Source organism: Protopterus annectens, chromosome 9.part0 (assembly GCF_019279795.1).
Source record: "Protopterus annectens isolate FY-2018-M chromosome 9.part0, PAN1.0, whole genome shotgun sequence".
Taxonomy (NCBI): domain Eukaryota; kingdom Metazoa; phylum Chordata; order Ceratodontiformes; family Protopteridae; genus Protopterus; species Protopterus annectens.
Window position 1 is genome coordinate 1,850,170,079 of NC_056743.1, and position 24,510 is coordinate 1,850,194,588.

Sequence of the window (24,510 nt, forward strand, 5' to 3'; positions counted from 1 at the left end):
TCCAATAACTGTGTTTCTCAGTTCTCATTCGGCAACAACCCATGATTAATATGCATGGGGTGCTGCCGAGGGGGAACCAGGTACATAGACACAGTACCATTCCATGTCGGCTCTACACTATGCCTACATGGATTTTATTAAATCATGGGGAAAATCTCCTAAGTAAAGTTCAAAATGTGAGAGTATAGTTTTCTCAGGGTATGTAACACAGTTGCAAGTTTTATGTGCATAAAATACAGGACACATGATAACAAACCTGCTAGCTGTCCTAGATTTTGAAGAACATTTCTGATTCTACCCAGTGTTTTTGCCCTGTTCCTTGTAATGTTTTAGATTTTCTGACAATTCTAATCATTACAATTTCAGATTTATTATTCAATAATGCATATTGATGGAAAACTTCTTTTTCTATTATCTTTTTGAATTAACTAGAGTAATACTTTAAAGCTACCCCTGATTTTGTGCCTTTGCACCCCCATTATTTTTGGCTTTGTACAAGCTCTTGAAGAAAAATGTTGAGAGATATGCATGTGAATATTTAAAAAATGGAACTGCTGGTTTGTATATGTAGCTGATACTTTATAACTCGCTACTTCTTCTTCTTCTTTTGGCTTTTCCTGTTTAGGGGTCGCCACAGCAGAACTCCGATCCACTAATGATTGGCAGTCGATTTTTTTTACAGTGCCGAGGTGCCAGCTCGACGCCCAACCTTCAGCGAAGGCATGCCCTACGCATGTCTTTTGAACACCACTCGACTGCGGGGAGGACATGCAGACTCACCACAGAAGGCGATCCAGCCAAGAATCGAATAGGAGAACCTCTTGCTGTGAGGTACCAACACTACTGCTGCACCATCACTAATGTTGTAATATTCAGATCCAAAGTCACTGCATTGCAGTGCTTTTTTAGAATTACTATCTTTAAAAAAAAAAGTCTGAAATCTCATAGCTGTGTATACAGCTTCATATCTCTGAATTTTGATCTCGTGAAATACTTTTTTTCTAACATATGTTCTGGTCAACCTCTACCTCTAAAATCTGTGGATTTTCTGTGGCAAATACAAAAATGTATTATCTATGGTATTTCTCCTTCCTCTCCAAACTACCTTTAAGGAACACCTTTCTTCATATGGCATGGATGCATATCCTTGAAGTGTAGTAACTTATGATGTTCTTCATCACAGATATACTTATAGAATATTCCTTTCATTTTCTGAAGGACACAATGCAGAAATAAATTCACTATGCTATTCACATGCTGGAGGGATAGATTCCTGTCCCAAAGACTTCCCATACTCTTGAACAAACTACCCATTCATGTCAAGCAAAGCTCCTCAATGGCCCTCTTTAAGAAAAATCTTGACAACTGGATAGGAAATAGAAAATTCACCCCGGGGATCACTTCTGTGGCACTGCTTGACACAGGCACAGTAAAATAATTTTCTTGGGTGGCAAAAGCCAGGGAATCTTTTTGGCTAGGCTTATATAGGCCCCAAGGCCAATAGCCTAGTATCTACCTATGAACCTATGAACTACATCTAAAATATGTATTACAGCTGCCTGGCAACTCTAGTTAGTTGCATTAGTTCAGGGAGAGGAGGGAACATGTAATGTCACCCCTTCACCTTTTTTTTCTGTGCCATCATTTTGAATAGTCAAAATAACAGGGTTTATTTTGAAAGCATTTAGAAGTTTTATTCTTGGATACTTTGTATGAAATTTCAAATATATACTTCATTACCTATGTAACAAACATAATCACTCAAAACTGAAACATGAAATGGTGAATGCTATGATAGAAGAAAAAAATACTTCATATAATAATTGATAACCACTACTGAAAGGAAGTTATTCATTCACTAATACAACATTTATTTATGTTGTTTGGTTATGGTTATATAAATACGACCTATGGTCACCAATGAAAAGAGTCTACTAGCCTAAATAATCCAGTCAGCAAAGGATAAATATATAAAAATATAGGAAGGCCCATGCAGTCGACAATGAACTAAATGAGTCTGCAGACCTTCCCACAGTTACTGCCTGAATGACTACTTGGCAATTGAGAGATGAGGAAGTAAACTTAGTTACCAAGCAAACTTTAGGAATAACTGTGTGGATAAATCTGCAAACATGACTTATCCCTTATATTATCTTCATAGCCATATTTTCCTACAATTTTGTTGTTCTTTTTTTTCAAAATATTTTATTGTTTTCCATGAAAAGTAAAAGACAGCAAATGAGAAACTGTATTCTCATTCTAAGACAAATTATTAACAAACAAGGTAAAAACTATTTACAATATATACATAGGCCTGAAGCAAAACTGCATATCACAGTTAAAATATACAAGTTCTTTAGTATAAGTATCTGTTCAGAAAGAGTTGTGGTCCAATTGTAAAAACTCAATAAGTATTACAACTTTTGTCCAAGGATTATTAACACATGTCTTTGGATAGATTTTAAGTTCTTTGGTCTTAGTTTCTTTGATCGCCAGGTCTTTCACTGAAGACAAGAAATCCTCAACAGTGGGTGGGCAGCTAGTTTTCCAACTTCTAGTGATGGATTTTCTGGGGATAGCAAGTAATGATCATAGTACATATGAATTATTCTTATTCAAAAGGTAACCTTCATTCACATTGAAAAGAACTAATGATTTGGACAATGATTAGGAATCAGAGAATAATGCTTTAAGAATATCATTTAATGCTTTTCCAATAACCCTTTAATTTAGGGCAATCATACAAAATGTGTGCCCAATCGGCTTTGGTATGTTCTGTACATCTCCAGCAGGATGCACTGGAACTATTACTGATTTTAACTATCTTACCTGGTGTCAGAAATGCCCTATGGAGATATTGCCAAGCAAAAATACTCCAGTGATGAGACCATGAAGTATGCTTGATAGATGACAGAATTTTTTGTTTTTCATCATGTGAGAAATTAAAAGAACAGTCTTTGAATATAAAGTTCCAGTAACTTTGATTTATATTAGTCTTATAAACAATTAACATGTTATATAATTTCAAAATAATGTTATTTGTATTAAAGATATTATGTAAAATTTCACACATGAGAGTTATCATCTTTGGTGTTTCTTAATAATATGTGTTTTTAAGTTTTATGCATAAATCCTGAGAATAAGTTAAGATACTTTGTAGAATTAACCAGTTTTGAGGAAGTAAATCATGCTCTTTTATAAGAAACTGAGAGTCTAAAACTTTAGTGTCATTTATGCATTGCTACCAACATATAAAGTTCTTGGATTCCCAATGAACTAGAACACTGAGATGTATTTTATCAGGAAAATTCCTTTAATTTTAAAGGGGGTTAACAGTTCAAACCAGAGCCTAATATTAGCATTAGAGTTAACAAATTTTCTGAAGAAATTAAAATAGTGATTTAATGAACTTAATTTTGTGGGTTTTGGCAATATTGTGTTGGGTAATATGACATAAGAAGTACCAGAACTTATTAGAAGAACTATTCAAAGGAAGTTTGACTAACAGGGCATGTTCATTAATTAATATCGTTAGATGTAATAGTTTTCAACTAGAGTGATAATTTGGATTAATCCAGTTTAAAATAATCTTAAATATGGATGCATTAATATATGTTTCAATATCCAAGAATTTGATTACTCCTTGCTCCCAAGATCTAATGTGATGTACAAAAGCTATTCTGTTTCTTTTGGTGAACCAGAGGAATTTCATTAGTAACCTGTTTATGTCTTTAATGTATTCATATTTATAAGAAAAGTTAAGAACTAGAGCTATGCAGAGTATTTTTGGTAAAAGTGTCATTTTTATTAATTGTAGCCTGTCTTCAAAGGTGATGAGAATTTTATTCCATTTGTATGCTTATTTATTAAATGTATAATATTTTTATAATTATATAAAGTTGCGTTTTCTGTGGATTTACATAGTGTTATTCCTAGATAATCAAGAGAATCTGAGATTGCACCAATAATGTGATGATTATCCGATTGTACATTTCCCTTCTTATTCAAGAGCATATGTTTAGATTTAGATCTTTTGAAATGTAAACCCGAGATTTTCTGGAAATGGTTCATCACAGAATCTAATTCTAATAGAATTGATTGCGACTTACTTAACGTGAGCAAGAGATCATCTGCATAAAGCATTATCTTGGAATTATACTAATTGCAAATATTTATACCAATGATCTTTGGATTTTCCTGAATAAGGGCAGCAAATATTTCAATGGCTAATGCAAATAAAACAGGGGATAAGGGACATCCCTGCTTAGTGCCTTTGGTTATTTGAATAGATTCAGAAGGGAAGGGGCCTAATGTAACGTAAGCTACATTGTTTTGGTATAGATTTTTTATTAGAGAAATGAAAGAAGATGGAAAGTGAAAATGACGTAACACTTCAAACATATAATTCCCAGTTGATGGAATCAAATGCCTTTTCTATGTCTAAACTAGTCACTAGTGCTTCTTCATTTGCCTTGCTCAAATATTCAATAAGTGTTAAGATCCTTTGGATGTTATCATAAGTGTGTCTTTCAAGTATGAAGCCTGATTGATCATCATTTATCATTTGCGTTAGTGGGACCTTTAATCTATCTGCAAAGATGGACATAAAGATTTTATAATCATTATTTAATAATGATATGGGTCTGTAAGAACTATAAAGCTGTTGGCCTTTGTTGGCTTTTTTGATAGGTGAGATCAAAGAGTATCTCCACAACAGTGCTATAGTGCCATATGATTGAACTTCTACTTGACTTTCATGAAAGAAGGATAGTACGGATGAGGGGAATAATTTATATATTTCAATGATTATACCATCCATCCCGGTGCCTTTATTGGGCTTAATTTTTTTGATTTTTGTTTAATTTCCTCTAGTGAGATTCGTGCTTCAAGAACTGTATCAAGATTCCCAGGGGGCCTTAACTGATTAAGTGAAGGAATATCTAAATTTATATATTCATTAATTGAATGATTGGAACCAACATGTTTGGAATAATTTAACTTGAAAGCATCTAAAATATCTCCTAAGTCAGAAACAGTTCTATTAGAACCTTCATGTAGTAGTTTAGTTATATTATTTGATTTAGAATGTATTGTGGCTCTCATTGACAGATTGTGCATGTGTTTAGAGGATGATGCATCGGAGTTTAATTTTAGTCTTTCCAATGCCAAATTAGTTTTATGGGATAGGATATCTGAATACTGTTTATTAAGCTCCTCAATTTTTTTCATCTTATCACTGGTAAGTTGGGAGGGATCAGATTTAATGTTTAAGAGTTAAGCTTGAATATTTTGCAAATCCAAATCCCATTTTTGTTTGTTTTTGAACCACATTGTTATTTTACCATAAAAACAGGCTTTTAATGCATCCCATACCGTGATCATGTTGGATACTGGGGTGAGATTGGTCTCCAGAAAACAATGTACCTCTGATGTGAACCAGGACTTAAATTCTTTAGTTTGTGTTACATAGGCTGGGATTCTGGTTATGGGTATAAGTCTTTATAATTAACACAAAGTTCTAGGCAGAGAGTGTCATGGTCTGAGATGGGGCATGGGAGAATTGCAAAGGATGATATATTTAGACTTAGATCATTAAAGACTAAAACTCTGTCTATTCTAGTTTGAGTTTTAAATCTGTAGTCAGTATGGGAAAATTTCAAAAAGGTAGAATCTTTAATAGTAAATGTGACAAGTAAATTAAGTGTCTCAACCCATTTTTTAAAAAGTCTTGCAATAGGTGTGAGCCTTAATGGCTGCTTATTAGTAGTGTCAGTGTTGTCTAGTGTACAGTTAAAGTCACCACCTATAATGAGGTTACCCTTATATACATTTGTAATGTGATCTAGATGTTTTCTAACAGTTTTTACTCCCATTCCAGGGTTCCAGTAAATATTGACTAGGGCCCAGATTCTGTTATTAAAATTTAGGGTGAGTATGGTTAAAAGTCCTTCTGGATCTTCATATTTATATAGAATTTGGGGGAGAATGACACTATTCCTCCATAAGATCATTACCCCTCTTTTTTAGTCCTTTATGGGGCATGAGCAAGAGTGATATAGTTACTGGGGAGTCCAGATTTCTTTTTCAGAAAGCTTAAAATCTGTTTCTTGCAGGAAAACTACCTGAGCTTTATTAATATTCAGATATTTTAGTAAGTGTGACCTCTTCCTCAAATTATTTAGTCCATTAATGTTAAAAGACATTAAAGATAGAGTCACTGATATTCAGGTAAGAAAGGGTAGAGTGAAATACATGTGACTACTGTTATTATGATCCCAAAACCCTTCCTCCTGGGTATAAAAATGAACTTTGATTATCAGTTTATACCAATGTGATAAGAAACTGCTGTTTCAAATTTTGGAAGTATATAACATCAAGCCTATAAAGAAAAAAAAAATTGATAAGTAATGTATCTAACAAATTGATCATAAAAGTTGAAATTACTATACGCAAAGAATTTCTAGTCTGGTGGAAAGACAAAGGGCAGGATTCACGAAGGCTTGCACGGAGTGTAAGAGACGTGTAAGACTCCATGCAAGCCTCGCGATCCAGGAACAGCTCGAAACTCCGTGTAAGAGACCAGCTAAAACGTCTCTTACACGGACTGGGCGTGGATATGCTAAATACTTCACTTGCAGCCGAAAGGCATGCAAATGAGGTAGAGTAGCGATACACGAAGCAGAAAGCAGCCCGTGTAAGAGCCATTTTAGCTGCAGAAATGTACTCAGTTGACAACTGAGTACGTTTCTGCAAAAATCACAATGGAGCCATGTCAGCTCCACATAAAGGGTGCATATGTGTCAGGCAGCATGCCAATGGCCAAATATGTGGCCACTGGCAGGGTACCCTGATGCAAATATGAAAAATAATTCTTTTTTTTTTTTCGGCGATCGCCGATGTTTAAGCAAGCGCAGCCCAGCAAATGGGTTGCGCTGTATAACACATAAAAATGAATGTTATAAACCCACAAATGTGGGTTTTATGCAATATATGGATTTACAATACAGGGACCAGCAGACCAAAAACAACATGGCCACCGTTTAGTGGTTGCTAAGGGGGGAAGCTGAGTCTAAGAGATGTAACTAAGCATTAGTAGGCAATCTGATGTAAATGAGTGTTAGGATACGGAATTCCACTGTCACATAGCAAATGATCACATTCTGAGTTAAGAGATACATAAGGGGGAGGAATAGAGTAGGAGATAGGTGACATCACAGGGGGGAATGGTAGAAAGAAATGCAGTTCATTGGAGGTCAGTGTTACATGACAGATGTCAGACACATATCATGGAAAGAGGAGTGCCACAAGATAAGCATGGGAAAGTCAAGAAATGGAAGGTGTACACTGTTACTTACACCAAAGTTTCTTGTTGGGCATGCATGCGCATGTGTGCGTGCCATGAGGCGCGGGTAGGGCAGTGTGCATGCGTGTAAGGCAGACTGAGCATGTGGGAGCCTGTTGGCAGACTTGTAAGACTGTTTGCGCTAGTGTGCGCGCATGTAGGGCAGACTGAGCATGTGGGAGCCTGTTGGCAGACTTGTAAGACTGTTTGCGCTGGTGTGCGCGTGTTTTAACCCAAATAAGTAGATTCTGAACCGTGTAAGCATGTGTGCACGCGTGTAATCCACTGTGAGAGTGTTTCTGCTGGTATGCACATTGCTCCCCCCTGAGGAAACAGAAAGGAAAAAGGAAGCAACAGAATTAGTAGGAAGCTAGCAGGGAAAACTGTTGGAGCTAGCAGGTGAAAACAATTAGAAGCAGGCAATTACACAGGCAGAATAGTAGCTCAGCCAAGCACTTAAAACTCTGCAAACAACAGTGCAGGATGTTTCTCTCAAGAGACACTGCAAGACAGGAGTAAGCTATTAGAAGTGAAAACTGAAAAAGCTGAACTCAGAGCAGAAATGCTAGGGGCTGCCATAGCTGTCATAAGGAGACATAGGTGACTTGCTGAGGGTGGTGACAATGCAGATGGTGCCAGACAACCCACAGTGAGGAGACGGAGAAGAGTGTACAGGCCCAGGGTCACCTACCACAGGTTACATGAGCTGGAGATAGTAGAGCGCTATAGAGTGGACAGAGACCTCCTGCAGCAAATTGTCGAGCTGTGCAGGCCACGCCTCACACACAGAACCAACAGAGGGGAACCCATTCCAGTGGAAACCAAGGTATGTGTTGGCCTAGGAATACTAGCAACAGGTACCTCCCAGAGACCAACTGGTGATATGATGGGGATATCACAGGCATCAGCCTCCAGGGTACTGCACCAGTTCCTGGATGCCATGTCAGCACATGTCGGTGATCATGTATATTTCCCCAATGCCCGTGAGGTATTGGCCAGCAATATGCGTCTCTTCCAGCAAATAGCGGAATACCCTGAGGTAGTGGGTGCAATAGACTGCACACACATACGCATCAAAGCACCAGCCGGTGAGCGGGGTAGGGCCTACATTAACCGCAAGGGCTTCCCCTCCATCAACTGCCAGGTCGTGTGTGATGCCCAGGGCATAATAATGAATGTGTGTGCTGGCTGCCCTGGGAGCTACCATGATTCCCATATCTGGCATTTGACGCAGCTGTATCAGACATTTGCCAATGGGGACATCCCACACGGACAGCTAGTGGGGGATGCAGGTTATGCACTGGAGCCGTGGCTGATGACACCCATCAGAAACGCACACACACCTGAACAAGAATGCCATAATGAGGCACATGCACAAACACGTAATGTAATAGAGTGTGTGTTTGGGCTGCTGAAGTCACGGTTCCAGTGTCTGGACACATCTGGTGGAGCCTTGCAGTACTCACCAGCTACATGTACCCAAATTGTCATGGTATGTGCTATGCTACATAATATGATCTTGCGAAAACAGCTGCAGCAGGACCATCATAGAGCCGGGCCAAACAGCCCCCCACCATTGCCAAGGCCATCACAGGCAGAGCGTGACTCAGAGGAGGAACAACCTAAGGCTGCCCCAGTAGGCAGAAGGAGGCATGCCCAGTATGCCCTGGCCTTGGCAAAGAGGCAACGCATAGCACATACACTGGCTCAGTAGGAACCCTGGGAATGATACCCCCCTCTGACTCACTCATATAATAACATGGATGCCTAAAATGACATAACCTGCTCTCAAACATGTACAGGGAGTGTAATATGTGCATCCGACAGAGGCAGCCCTGCAGCACCATCTGAGGCATGAATGCCATGTGTTAAGTAATGTAAAACCATGATGTATATGCACACTTGAAGACCCTGACTAACATCCTACCCTCACCAAGCATGATGTCACAATATGATGATGGGATGATCACTTGCAATAACTGGCTGAAGTATTGCAGTTAGTCAAAGGGAATCCAATGTGTGCCAGCCTGGGATGACATGCTGAGCATGACATGATGCTCCACCTGCTAGGTGTGGTGTGCACCTATCAGTCCAGGCCTCATGGATACTGGCAAAGGCTGTCATTACCCACAGCATTCCCTGAATAGGTAAGGCTCAAAACACAAACCCACCTCCATAGGTACCACAAGGGATAAGAACCTAGATGTAATGCTACCCAATGCCAGAAGTCTAAACAGCAAGATGCGTGCAGTGTAAACTCACCCAGTATGGAGAATGTTGATATCTGTCCTGTAACAGAAAACTGGGTCAAGGCTCACAACAGCACCCTAACACTACCAGGTTACACCTCATACTGTGCTGTACAGCCTCAAAATATGGAACAAGCTACAAAAGAAGGGTGACTAGTAATACTTGTCAAGGATAACCACACCCCCATGTTGGTACCACAACAAGAAGCAGCATGGACTAGCCATGGTCAAGTAACAGTGGCTAAAACTGCTTCCCAGTTTATAGCCTGCTACAGACTACCATCCTAACACCAGGAACTGCACCTGGCCTATGTTGGAATACATGAATATATCAAGCCCCCCAAACCACATTATATTGGTTGACTGAAAATACCCAGACATAGACTGGGAGCATTATACTAGCTCCAACACTGTAGTAGAAAAGTGCCTAGAATCCATAAACCAAAATGCCCAGAAACAACGTACCACTCCCACAAGAGGGGTAAGCATACTGGATGTGATAATCAGCAACATGGGTACTGGATGGCAAGATGAGAAGTGTATCCCTCACTGGTAAGACCAGACCACAGAGTAATCACACTGGATATACACATCCTGACCACAGTCCCTGGCCAGAAAACCACAGTGAAAAACATGTGTAAAGCATTAGTTGCACCCCTCCAAACTGATGTGGAATCCATTAAAGGCCCTGTGCAGGTGCAAAATATGGGCCACACCTCAGACCCTGTTATACAGGCATTCCATGAGCACAGCCGGGAATGCTTGGATTATGCAATCACAAATAACAACAAGACACAATGCCATACATGCAGGCATCTGGCATGCTGGACTCCAGCCATTACCAAACCATGCAAGAGAATGAGGAAGCTACTACATGATAGAGCAAACATAAAAAGGGAAGTAATCACTGATCAGTAGTATGGCAATAAAATATGTCCACACATACAATCCACTAAGGCCAGCTACAACAAGTTGAATCTGTGAATCCTGAGGCAATGTTACACCTGCCCCAAGTACACAGACAACCCTCCACTCCCCCCAAGAAATACAAATATACGTGAGAGATGCAACCATTTATCCAAACCGGAGGCTGAGCTCCCTCAACTCAGTACTGTTAAAACTAGTCAGGAGGAGAAGGTAACCACACACACCACAAACCCAGTCCCACACAGACCTATCACAACTGCAAACCAAACACATAAACACAGAAAAACATTCCCGGAGGCCCTAATTACAAACACACCACACCAACAGAGGCCTCCAAAGCAGACCCCCAACCAACCACAACCTCCAAACATAGCACATGCAACACATAGTACACAAAGCTGGTGTCACAGGCCAGAAGGAGAAACAACATGCCTGATACAGTTGTAATAGGTGACTCTATAGGCAGACACACTGCTGTCCCGCTCACCAGACTGAACAAGGGAAAGGGTACAGTAAACTGCCTGTAGGCTGCTGCAATACGTCACATAACACAAGTATGCAGGTCACCCCAAAGCAAGTAGAAATATGATGCAGTCATTGTCCATGCTGGTGTGAATTACCTGAGATGTACCTCCCTGGACTACATGAAGAGAGACATAGATGAGCTTTCTGAGTATGTACTCCAGGCCGGTATGACACTGCCCATTTGCAGTTTCCTACCCTCACCAAGAATGATGCCACAGTACAAACACAGAATGATCAGCTTTAACAGGTGGCACAATTACTGCTGTCATTCCAAGAGGATCTAATGTCTGTCTGCTTGGGATGTCATGCATGACAAGCCATGCTGCTGTTCCAGGGATGGCTTGCACCTGTTACCCCTGGGCGTCTAGATATTGGATAAGGCTTTTGCCACCTCCATAGAGCCTTACGTAGACAAGGCTGAAAAGACTAACCCACCACCCTAGAAAACATAAGTGTTAAGAAACATAAGGGTAATGCTGACCAATGCCAGACGTGTAAACCGCAATATGCATGCTCCTGAGACCCGCCCCAGTATGGAGAACATCGATGTCTGTGCAGTGACAGAAACCTGCTGCAAGCCTACTGACAGCACACCAGCACTACCAGGTTATACCTCATATCATGCGTTATGGCCCCAAAACCTGGACCAAAACATAAAAGGAGGGAGAGTATCCATATTCAGCACAGACACCCATATGTCCAGGTAAATGACAATGCACGAAGCATCGGACACCACCCATGTGCACCTAACCGTAGGCAAAACTGCTGTACAGTCTTTAGCATGTTACAGACCACACTCTCACACACAGGAACCCCACCCAGATGTCCTGAAGACACTGGACAGTATGAATGTCCCACCAAATACCAAACAAGGTACTCACAAATTACCACATAGGTGGTAAACCATTATGTATGGAAGGAGTAATCAGGGACCTAGGGACACAAGTGGACAGTAACCTGTTATGTGACACTCACATTGCCAGTGTGGCTAGGAAGACTGTCTATACTGGACACCGTATCATGAAAGGATTCACATCTACGTCAACAGAGGTCATTGTGCCCCTGTACTGTTCTCTTATCAGACCCATAATCTAGTACAATGCCTCATTTGGGATGTACCTTACCTGACACCTGCAGCAGTTAGAAAGACCTCAAAGGTACCTCACCAAGAGGATAAAGGGTCTCAAATATATGTCATATGCTGCCTGGCTGTACACACCCCAGCTGAATGCAGTCACATACTGCCTACACAGAGGCATTGTATGTCTGTTGTACAAGGCCATGTCCAATACAGGAGTAATGGACATGCTCCACCCCAGAAAACTCAAAGCCATTGGAGCTGTGAGAGTGAGAGATGTCAACCTCAACACATAATGAAATAGGATGTGCTGGAGGGACAGATACATAACCCAGAGGCTCCCCACACCCTGGAACAGAATCCCACTCCATGTTAGGCAGAGCCCCTCACTGACACTCTTCAACAGGAATATTGCCAAGTGGATGGATAATCGTAGATGTACACTGGGGGTCTTCCCTGTGTCACCTCCAGACAGAGGCACAGTAAAGTAAATCATAAATGGCCATAATATTCACATAGCAAGGGGCGGTGAAAGACACACACACTCTGGATAGGCTTACAAATGCCCTAGGGTGGATAGCCTAGTATGAACCTATGAAACTATGAAGATACAAATTGTACAGGACACTAAGGATAATCCCAAGGCATACTCAACTGATGGTAGGAACCGTGTTGATAATTCACAGATATGCTCTGAATCACACAAATATTACAAACAACATACCAAACACACACACATATTGCCAACATACAACCTGACAGGACAGAAGGCAGTCCAACACACTGTTAGCTGCACATGGATAGGCCATGATGCTTTGTGCTGTGCCAACAACCTGGATGTGTGCGTATCTGTGGTGCCTTGAGATACCTCCCCCCTGTTCATGTGTGGTACATGTGTAGGGGACGACAGGCATGCTATGAGGTATAACCTGGTAGTGATGGGTTGCACCTGTGAGCCGTGAATCAGGAATCTGTTCCTGCACAGATATTGCAGTTTACCGTGCTGAGGACAGTGTCCAGTGCATGCATCTTGCAGTGTACACTGCAGTATTGTGTAGCATTACTGTTTGTGTCCTATCCCATGTGATACCCACGGAGGTGGCCATGTAATCTGTGCCCTGCAGCAAAAGGCACTATGTGTGTATCAAGAGGCTTCGCCTATATGCAATGGCCCATGGGTGACATGTGCAAGCTGCCCCTCGCAAATCATTGTGGCTTCCCTAGCATGTAAGCACACACTGACAGCCATTGGATACCCTATGAATGACATTGGAGAGTGAGCAGAATGTAGACATAGAACACCCTTCCTACATATTGTGGTAGCATACATGGTGAGGGTATGATGGCAACCAAGGTCAGGCTCATACCAGCCCATGCCACATGCTGAGAGAGCCCTTCTATGTTCCCTATCATGTAGTCCAGGGAGGTACATCTCAGGTCATCCATAGTGGCATGGACAATGACTGAGTCATATGTGTCCATGCCTCTGACTGACCTGTATGCATGTGTTATGTGGTGGACCATAGTGCCCCACGGGCATATCACTATGATCTTCACCATGTACAGCCTGTTGAGCGGGTCCCCACTGCACCGGCCAAGAGAGGTACCTGACACATCTGTAGCAGGTGTGTTGTGTAGCCCTACAGGCTGTGAGTGTTTGGCACATGGGATGTGTGTGCCATGTGTGGCATGTGCTCTGTTCCAACTTAATGTATGCCTGTGTGCCAGCTGCGGAGGTGTGTGATGCTCAGGCAGGATGCTATTCTGAGGCTCCAAGTATGCCCCAGTGTGTTCATGTGTTTGGATTGCTGTCAGTGCAGGTCTATGTCAGACTGGTATTGTAGTCACTGTAGTTTGTCATGCCACCTGACAGGGTATGGCAGTACTGGGTTCAGAGTGCTCAGTCCCCAGATTGGCTATGTGGTTGCATCTCATACATGTGTTGTACGTTCCTGGCCAGGGGAGAGGGTTGACTGCATACATGTGGCAGGTGTGACATTGCCACATGACTCACATATACCACATATACCACAACTGGACCATAGAGGTGATTCACAGGTTACCTTTGCACATGCTACCATAGTAGTGTGATTGCCATGGTGATTACCAATACATAGGGCCAATGGGGAACAACATACTGAAGGTGAGTATGTGTGGGTGTACTGCTTCTGATTACATAGCGCTGGCATTTATGACTGCACACGTGGGCAAATTCCAGGTAAGTCATATGCAATGTGTCACAGGCAACGTACATGCAAACAGAACAGACAGTGATGTTCTGTCAAGTGAGACATTGACATACGTATAGTACGCTATGCAGATGTCACTAGGAATCCACAGAAGCTCTGTAAATCTGCATTGCAGGTGGAATCAGTGTTCCAGGGAACCTCAAGCAAACATGCATGCAAACAAAGCTACAGTAAGCAGGGCTGGAAGTAGTCCATTGTACAACAAAGAAGGGGTACCACTTCCAGTAGGTAGCAGTGCAAATATGCAGGCACTATAAACATGTACCCAGGAATGCACAGCTCAGATGTCCATGGTAAAACTGATATTATTTAATATTTAATTTAATTTAAATTAAATTGGTACTGCACACATATCAACATGCGCAAACATCCACATTGCATAGTCGTTGTGGGCAACATGCCATCATTAGTGTACATGTCCGTCATTGCGTATCACTGCTTGCATTACCTTCTCCCCTGTGCTACCTATGTATGTGGCTATCTTTTGACATCCTTACCACCGGTATGCAATAATGTGCAGCTGTTACACTATGGTACTTACTATGGGTGTAGATAACAATTCAGGACAGTCATACAGTTACTGCATCAGGCATGCTGGGATATACACACAATCATATCAGCACACTGTACTGTTACCAACATGATACTAGTAATACACTTCTATGCAGTCACCCTGTGCATCAGCAACATGTTAACCTGTTCCTGCGCTGATGTTGGAGATTGCAGGAGGTGGCACAGTTTCATTATATGCACAGGGTGTGAAGTAGGTATGCCTGAGTCTGCCACTGATACCACCAATTGACATGTATGTGTATGTGTGTTGGTGAGGGACAGCAGTACAGGGTGGGGCACTGTTGGTGCAGTGTGTGCGAGTATGTGGTAGCCCTAGGTGTTAACATTTCGCATGTGTGTATGCATGCACACAGTTCCACCTCATGGCTGCCATATACTGGAGTTTGTGGACAGCCTCAGACTGCACCTGGCAGGTCATACAGATCAGTGTCTGTGGCCACGGACACGGTACCTGTGCCTGGCATGGGTGCTACGGACCGTATCCGGTACTAAGCCAGACTGGGTACTGTCATCAGAAGTGGGTGTTCATTGACTGGACACAGGTCCCTGTTGGGACTGTCCAGAGCCATGTGCACATGGTCTCCTGGGGCAGTCTGATGACAGCACAGACTCAGCATTGCTGGGGCTGCTGCTGGCACTATGGGGGCATCCACAGGCCTGTTGTCATCTGCGCCGACTGCCAGCCTTCCACCATTGCCCTGGCTCATGGACATGTAGTTGTGGAACTGCTGTAATATGTCCCCACAACGTCTGTCTATGACATCGGTGAAATTACGGATAGCATCCACGATGTCACGCATACTGTCAGTCATGGATGTGCGACATGCTCTTAGCTCCCTCAGACCCTGTCTGGTGTACCTTTCCATATGTGACTGTGCCTGCATGACAGTCCGAAACATAGCTGAGGTTGACAGACCTCTTTGGGCACGTCTGCCAGAGGCAGTACGCCCATGGATACTCCCACGAGAACCCATGGGCAACTGTCTGTGTGGTACCATCTCAGGACCCTGCCCATGGCTGCTGTGTGGGGAAGCATGTGCCACAGATACCACATTACCCTGGTCAATGCCCACTGCATCCTGCCCATCACCTGGGGACATTGGTGACATAGGATGTACTGGCAGGATGACTGTGCGCAATGATGGGGTTGACAGCTGTGTACTGTCAATTGGCTAACCAATGATGGACCCTGACACACCTTCCTGTGCCATTGCACAGATATCATCATTATCAGTACCTGTGGCACCAGATTCAGGTTCCCTGCTGCAGGACACCAGAGCAGCACCAGAACCTGTGGGAGGAAGACAGGAAACACAGTTTACAATGTCTACACAATGTTACCAGTGATGCACACATGCACACATGCACACGTGGACACAGGCACACATGGACACAGGCACACATGCACGCACACATGCACACATGCACACGTGGACACATGCACACATGCACACGTGGACACAGGCACACATGCACACATGCACACGTGCACACGTGCACACGTGGACACACGCACACATGCACACATGCACACCCCGCAGTATACACACAGAGCACTACTGAGTTACACTATTATTACTAGCACTATCAGGACTATTATAGGCATTGTTAAAACACACTCACCAGCATGGATGGGCTGCCTTGCTGTAACACCGGAGGGACCTGCAGAAATGAGGGCATTAATGTCAGTGGGCACAACTGTGCCACTGATACTGCATATGATACAGTTCATTAGTACAACAGTTGCCTTTCACATGTCAGCTGCTGATATTGGCAATATCACACCTGCACAATTACATACTATGTTGACAGCTACATACCAAGGACACACCTTACACATGCATAAACTAACAGTGTACAGAACAGTCAAGTGTACATATGGCATATTACCTGCACGCTCCATGTCGTGTTGCTGTGTGGCTCCAGCCTCCATCATAATGCAGGTGTGTTGCTATTGATGTTCTTGGGCTGGAGCCACAACACTTAGGAGTAGCCCCTCCAGTCTGGTGAGGGGGGGGTGTGTGTGGCCACCCCACCTCCTGTGGCGACCTGTTGCCTGTGGATATCCGACGCACGCTGACAGACATTTCTGATTAAATCACTGCAGTGATGTCGTACCTGCTCATATGCCCTATTATGCGTGCCAATGTCATTTACCCTACGGACAAGGTCTTGCCACAGTGTGCAGCCCTCTCCTGGTGATTCTGCCTGGTGCGGGAAAACAGTATGTCATAATCCCGCACAAGGCTCTGTGTATCTCTTCATCTTCTGCAGCAGAGTAGGCAGGATTTCGCCGACGCGCCATGTCCCTGAAAGAGAACACAAACAGGATATCAGCAAACTATGTCAGCAAAATATGGCACACATACTATACATGATACTCAACTGTAGTGATATACTACTACTCCCATATGTAGCACGTGTGTGTCTCTTGGTGGATACACATGTACATGGCCAGATATCAGTGCTCAGCCAACACCTGTGCAACAATACCTGCCACATTCCATACAACATAGTACCAAGCCCCATCAGTCAGCACACTGAGACAGTTCCAATGCACCACCTCACTCTGGGTATGTGGAACATCATCCACTAGTGTGATCTGGACACAAAATAATCGGCCTGGATATACATATCCCATCACCACCACCAGCACAGTAGACTACTTTGATATATATGTGAATAGACAGATTTTCACTTGTTAGGACTGAGATGGTATCCATGCAGCCCACTGGGCCAGTGGAAGCCACAACCCACAATGCTGACCCCTTTGCAAATGCTCCCCACGGACATCCCGAATAATGCATGGAACATGCACACACAATTCTAACCCAGACCCTATGCACAAAGGTTAAGCATCCTGTCTGGTGGACTCCAGCCAAAGACAAATTGTATAACGATAGAAGGAGGCTACTGCAGGACAGAGCAGAATCACATAAAGGGAAGGCATCTGTGGTTGGCACTAGTAATAAGCTAAGTTCTCTCATAACAACATCCAAGTCCAACTCTGAGAGAGAAATGGCCAAGGACACTAAAGATAACCACAAGGCCTTCTTCAGTTTTGTTAGAAACATGGACCAAAAGCCTCAGATATGCTCAGAGTTAGTACACAACTACATAAAATTCACTGAACCCACAGATATTGGCAACATTCTGGCAGACAGGTTCAGTGCAAATATCCCCACTCCCTCTCCCCCAAAAGAAGAAATACTTATCACAGCTGAATGTAACCTCCCTGTCATCTCAGATGTCCAGGTGAGGGCCGCCCTCAGCAAAGCAGAACACACAGCATCAATGTGACCTGATGGTATCCCTGGATGTGTGCTACGTGAACTCCAAGAGGAGCTACAACAGCATATAAAACTGATATTTAACCTTAGCCTTACTACAGGATATGTACCTGAACACTGGCGTACAGCAACAGTGGTCCCACTCCACAAAGGAGGCACCTCTACTGACCCTGGGAACTACCGCCCCATAAGCTTAACCAGCCTGGTCTGCAAAGCTATGGAAAGATTCATTATGGAACTCATATACAGCGATATTGGGGACCTACAGACACTTGATCCCACCCAGTTTGGCTTTGTGAAGGGCTGATCCTGCCTTTTGAGCCTGGTTGACTTTTTTAAAACAGTCACTACAGCCATTGATGAGGGCAAAGCAGTCCATACAGCCTACCTGGACTTGCCTAAGGCCTTCAACACAATACTCCACTCAGGCATCATAGACAAGCTCATCAGCTTAAATGTTTATACATATGTCACATGATGGGTTGCAAACTGGTTGAACAACAGAATCCATAAAGTCAAAATTGCGAGAGCCATGTCAGACTCAAAGCCAGTCACAAGTGGTATCCCACAGATCTCTGTCCTAGGACCCCTCTGGCTTGGCATTTACTTCGCAGATGTGAAAGCAAACATGGGCGGGTCGTGGATGAAAAAGTTCCCAGATGACTGCAAACTAAGCGCCATAGTCGATACACCAGCTGATACACACATCCTACAGACAGGCCTCACTGAAAGACAACTGGTGCCAGAATCATGGCCTAACACTGAATGGCATGAAATGTATAGTCATCCCCTTTGGGTAAAACAACGTACACACAACTTATCACATAGACATACATATAGATACAGACCAATAACACATATGGAGGGTTCACAGTATGTAGACTATTAAATTGTTACTTTACATTACCTGTGTTTGTAGCAGCTGGTTGCGTTACCATTAGTATAGGTTCCTGCTGCTGCTAGCCCATCTTGATACTGACACTGATGACAGCTTCAACTTAGTTTTTCTTAAGTGTAGTTTTTGTTTGTGTTTTTATTTTCTTTTTTTTCTTTCTTTCTTTCTCTCTCTCTCTCTCTCTGCCTCCAGACGGTGCAATGAAAGTATTGCATGCGTGGACTGGGAGTACAGGATGCTTTTGTAGGTATCTGCATATGTCCATGTGATGGCCTCTGCTCCAATTGTTAGCCAGCATTTGCTAATTGCATGCAGCCAGTTGTGTACTGATTGCAGTTCTCACTGTGATTTCAGGACAGTGCTATAAAAGGGTATGTGAGATAGGCATTGCCCTTTCAGATTGTAAGGGCGGGGACCATGCTGGTATGCTGTGGATACTGTTCTGTGAGTGTAAAGGTTAGTATCTCTCTCATAATTCATGCTGTGTTGTAGATTAACATTTCTCCATTCATCTCTCCTGTTTCTTGTACTAAGTGTGTATGTACACTGAGACCTACAACTATTTATATATATATAGATATATATATATATATATATATATATATATATATATATATATATACATATATTTATATATATATAATAACTGACATTATTACCTACTAGCTACCAACTAGAATGGCTGTTTCTGTTCACACACTACTATTATAGAAATCCACTAGATTTGACAGTAAATATACATGACATGCTTTGTGTGCTACACATCCTATATTCCCTTTACATTCATTCCTACTATTACATGATATATTTATTGTAGCACAATGTTCTTATATAACAGTCATGGCTTAGTGGTAAGTCATGCAGACTACTGTTTCCAAGGTCCTGGGTTTGGGACTGACAGTGAGATTTTATTTTGCTTTTCAACTGACTTCAGGACCTGTCAGTCAGAGTGACTAAGGCACTTTTAAGCAGTTGTAACCGGGTTAGTGCTGGTTTGTGCGGAGCTCCCGCATGGGCACTGGCGTTCAGCTCTGCGCACACCCGCTTACAACCGCTTAAAAGTGCTTACTCTTGCGCACACCCACCCTATTTTCTTTGAAAGAAATTAAAATGGGGAGACAGGAAAGTGGTGAAAAAGGGGTCACAAAGAGGGTAAGACAGTAGGGAAACAAGCTTGGGTTTTGCAGGAGGGATGTAGGTAAGGCCCATAGCTGCCCATTTCTTCATCAGCAACAGCTGTGCATATGTTTGTAATTTGGTGTGACATTTGAAACCTTCCACCCCTGAGAGAGGTGTCAGGACAACAATAATACTTGTTGTACAGCCAATTGTAATTGACAGTTTCCATGTCCAGCAGACATGTGTGCGAAATGGGCAGCTATGTATGCGGCATAATTTTTTTGTGGGTACAGAGTGCTCTTTTATTTATTTATTTATTTTTCAGGTGAGAGTGGTATGTCAGGTAAAGGAAGTCGGTATAGCTGGGGAGGTAGGTTGGGTAGGTCAACAGACAAGACAAATAAGACGCATACAGGGGCGGTGTATGACACGTGTGGGGGGTTACACAATTGATGGGGACGGATGTTTGGATATCCAGAGCCCATGAGCCCACAGATGGCAACAGTGGAACTGATATCCCCACCCATGGGCAGTTGCCACTGTACCTTCACTGCCTAGGACGGGTCTGTGCTGGGGGCTGTGCAGGCCGGGCAACAGGCATGCCCTTTAGTTGTGCCACCTGTGCCTCAAGCTGGCGTAGGGGCCCAAGAACAGATTCCTGGATCTCCCTATGCACCACAGTCCAGACGCTACGGAAGGTGAGTGGTGGTTCTCCTCTGGCCACACTTGCAGAGGGGGGGGTGAGCCCCATCCCCTGCAGTGCTTCCACCCGCAGGTGGCACAGGGCCACCGGAGGAGGGTCTGGACTTGGCACTACTGCCAGGTGCACTCGCCAGCTGAGGTGGGAGAGGTGGGTCCGCTGGAACGCGCCTTCCCTGTCATCCTATGTTTTGCATTATGTCATGACAGTTTGGGTTAGTAACATACAATACCATTCGCAATTAGTTGTAACAGCATGCATTAGTATTCCCATTAACCAAACACCCAGATATTCACACCATTGAACAGTGAGCATAACACATGCATAATTTGAGCAGCAATACACAGTCCAACAACATGCAGGTTTGATTGATGGCAACAGGCCATCAGGTTTGGATGTATGAACAGGGCAGATGCATCAACGTACATGCAAATATGTATGACCCAACAGGACAAATGTCCAGGGGTGTTAATTGTGGTTGCACATACCAATTTCACGTGGAATGGATTATATGTGGTTATAGGGTAGGGTGAAGAAAATATAATTAACACCTTCAAATACCAATACATATGCTGTACATTTCTAATAGCTGCAGATATATACACGCTACAGTTCTACCTACAGTTTCCTATGTGATAACTACTTCAAGATGGTGATAGGAATGTTACTGCTACATCAATATACATTTTCATTTTTATTCATACATGTTCATATCTGGCTTTGTTCAGCTACATCATCCTGCTACATTTGCTTTATATAGCTATAGACAACTGTGGATGTTTGGCATTTCAGACAATCATACTATCTGCATATTGCAGACTGAGAGCAACATATCCAGATTTTGGGATATACATTCCAGCTGCAGGAACATTTTGAACACATTTCGCAGTTTGGTTCTGCTTGTCACATTCATTTCATTCTGTACTAACTGCAGTATACTTTATTCAGGAGTTATTACTACTTTATTGGTGGATTCATAACTCTTTCTCACACTCTCTCACTTGTTTTAATTTTACAATTCAGGATGGTACTTACTTCTAGGCTTTATTGACATGTTTTACCTGTAGTTATTACAATCCTTTCCAACAGTCTCACTTCTGTCATGTTTCAGTATTTCAACAGGGATACAGTTCACACATGTGATTTGCTCATCTTCTGCAGCTGTACTTTTCAGCCTGCTGCAGGTTGTGTACTATTATACTACAGGTGGGGCATCTTTATTTCAGACTTTATTTCAGACATTTTCATTTTTCTGTTTGGATTACAGACTGCAACACACTTTTGTAATCAAGCAATACTTGCAAACACTCTTACACTGTTACTTGCACATTTTATTACTTAGTGACTACACTGCACTCTTTTGTTAACTGTCATACTTTTATATTTATTTACAGTTACAGGGAGAGGATTACTGACCTGCCTGGTGGCGCAACTGCACCAGCCTATCGCCATAGGCTCTGCGGTTCGCAGAATGGACACCTGCAGCTGTAATATAAATAAAGTAATATTGGAATACACATCTCCATAATATCAGCTAGGTTAATTTCTTACATACATAATTAGATGTAATTTACTCAGTAGTGGGGCATTGGGCATTTGCCGGGCCTCCTGGATCCAAAGGTTCAGTTGGTCCTGCTTATGTCTCTTCAGGTCCACATGGTGGTGACGGACCTGCTCACCAGTCCTTGGAATCCCTGTGGCACTGGTGAGTTCATGAGCCAACCAGTCCCACGCCTCAGCCCTATATGCTCCCCACAGGACCTGGCCCTGCATGAGTTGGGCCTCATGATTGTGGACAAGGAGCCAGACCATATATCTGGACTCCTCAACGCCCCACCTCTGTGCTCGGAAGCAACTACCCTCACCTACTCCTGACATTCTGGCTGCAAGTTAGTTCTACAATCAGTTATGCTGTGTATTCCCGCCTATGGGGCTTATATATGCCGTTTTCCCGCACTTATCTGTGATTGGCCATTTTGGAATTGTATCAGCTTCACAAAACCTGCTTTGTCATGCTCCTCTTTCTATTCATTCCTATATATTTGCTATTACTACATTTCTAAGTAAAGCTGTCATGGCATAGTAGTTCAGTACCTTGACTATGGTGCATGGTATCCTGGGTTTGAACCTGGCCACTGCTTTTTATATTTTATGACTGTCTAGACAGGCTAGGGGGTGTGTCTGTGTAAAGGCAGTTTTGTTACAGCTTGCTCAACGTTGCCCGTCGGTTAGCTTGTTGGTGCGGTGCGCAGCTCCTCGCAAATGGGTTACGCTGGTTTACACCTCATTTGGCTGTCAGCACGCATATTACGCTCAACTCAGCCATGGGCACACAGTTTCAGCGTGTTAAACCACTGCTCACCTACGGGCACTCATTTTGCACCTGTTAAACCACTGCTCACCTACGGGGAGATGCACTCACCTTGTTAAACTGTAGCTCAGCTATAGGCACATCTGGCATTTTTTATTATTTTGTTATCTCACATTTCTTCAAAATAAATGGCCTATTTCATTACATTTTACATAAAATATAATTTTATATGTGCACATATATGTCAGGGACTTGTTTCGTGCTTATTTCATTAAAAATAAAAATTGATGTTGTGGGGGCTTGAACCATGACTGCCTGCTTTTCAGCCAACGTCTCTACCGCTACGCTATTGCTTTTTGGCTTAGTTTGCATAGTTAGTTCTTATATGCTTTTCCACTTACTGCTAACTGTGGCTGAGCTACGGGCACACGCACGCAAACGAGCGCACTCACGGGCAAACATCTTTACAATTAAAAAAAATATAACATGCTCATTTATATAATTTTATATTTATAGTCTGTGGGGGCATGTGTTGTGTTGTGTTTATTCACATTTCCATGTACTCTGTCGTGGGGGTTTACTTTGGGCACTTTTACTCTTCTGGGGGCATGTCCGCTTGCAGGGCTCGGCCTACGGACACGCCCCCTACTGTCTTCCACGGACCGTGTAAGCCTTAGGTGTGATTCAGCATGCCCTCATGCATATGCATGACATGCTGACATCACACCGTTTAACTGCAGCCTCTGTGTAAGCCTTGTAACTCTTACACGGAGGCTTCGTGAATGCTGCGTCTTAATGAATGTTGAGATGCAGAGACAGAAGAAACGGATGCATCCTTAAGTAAATAAGAATGCAGATGGTTGTTGTGCGGTAGTGTAGGGAGACAGCAGATACATTTGTTATGCACTTGCAATGCACCACAAGTAAAAAGAACCACTGCAGAATTTAGTATAAACAGGAGACACACTGCTAGAACAAAGTTTCATTTTTTTTTTTGGTAAATTAGTTCATATGTTCATAGGTTCATAGGAGGCTACTAGGCTAATTGCATAGGTTCTTTGCTAGCCTAGCAATGTAAATACCCAAGTACCCTAATTCACCATAGTTAGATGGTCATTGTTAGCAGAGTGATTCTATGATTAGCACCAAGTAGCCCTGTCCATGAGTGATATAGGTGCCACCCCCAGGGTGAATGTACGGTCACCCATCCAATTGTCAAGGTTGCACTTAAATAGAGTCATTGAGGAGCTCT

General features: G+C 42.8%; 1 protein-coding gene across 1 annotated transcript in view; it reads left to right on the plus strand.

Annotated features, from left to right (window-relative positions):
- Positions 1-24,510, plus strand: part of LOC122810802 (tyrosine-protein phosphatase non-receptor type substrate 1-like) — an 841,893-nt gene that overhangs the window by 612,381 nt on the left and 205,002 nt on the right. The gene's annotated exons all lie outside the window — the stretch shown is intronic.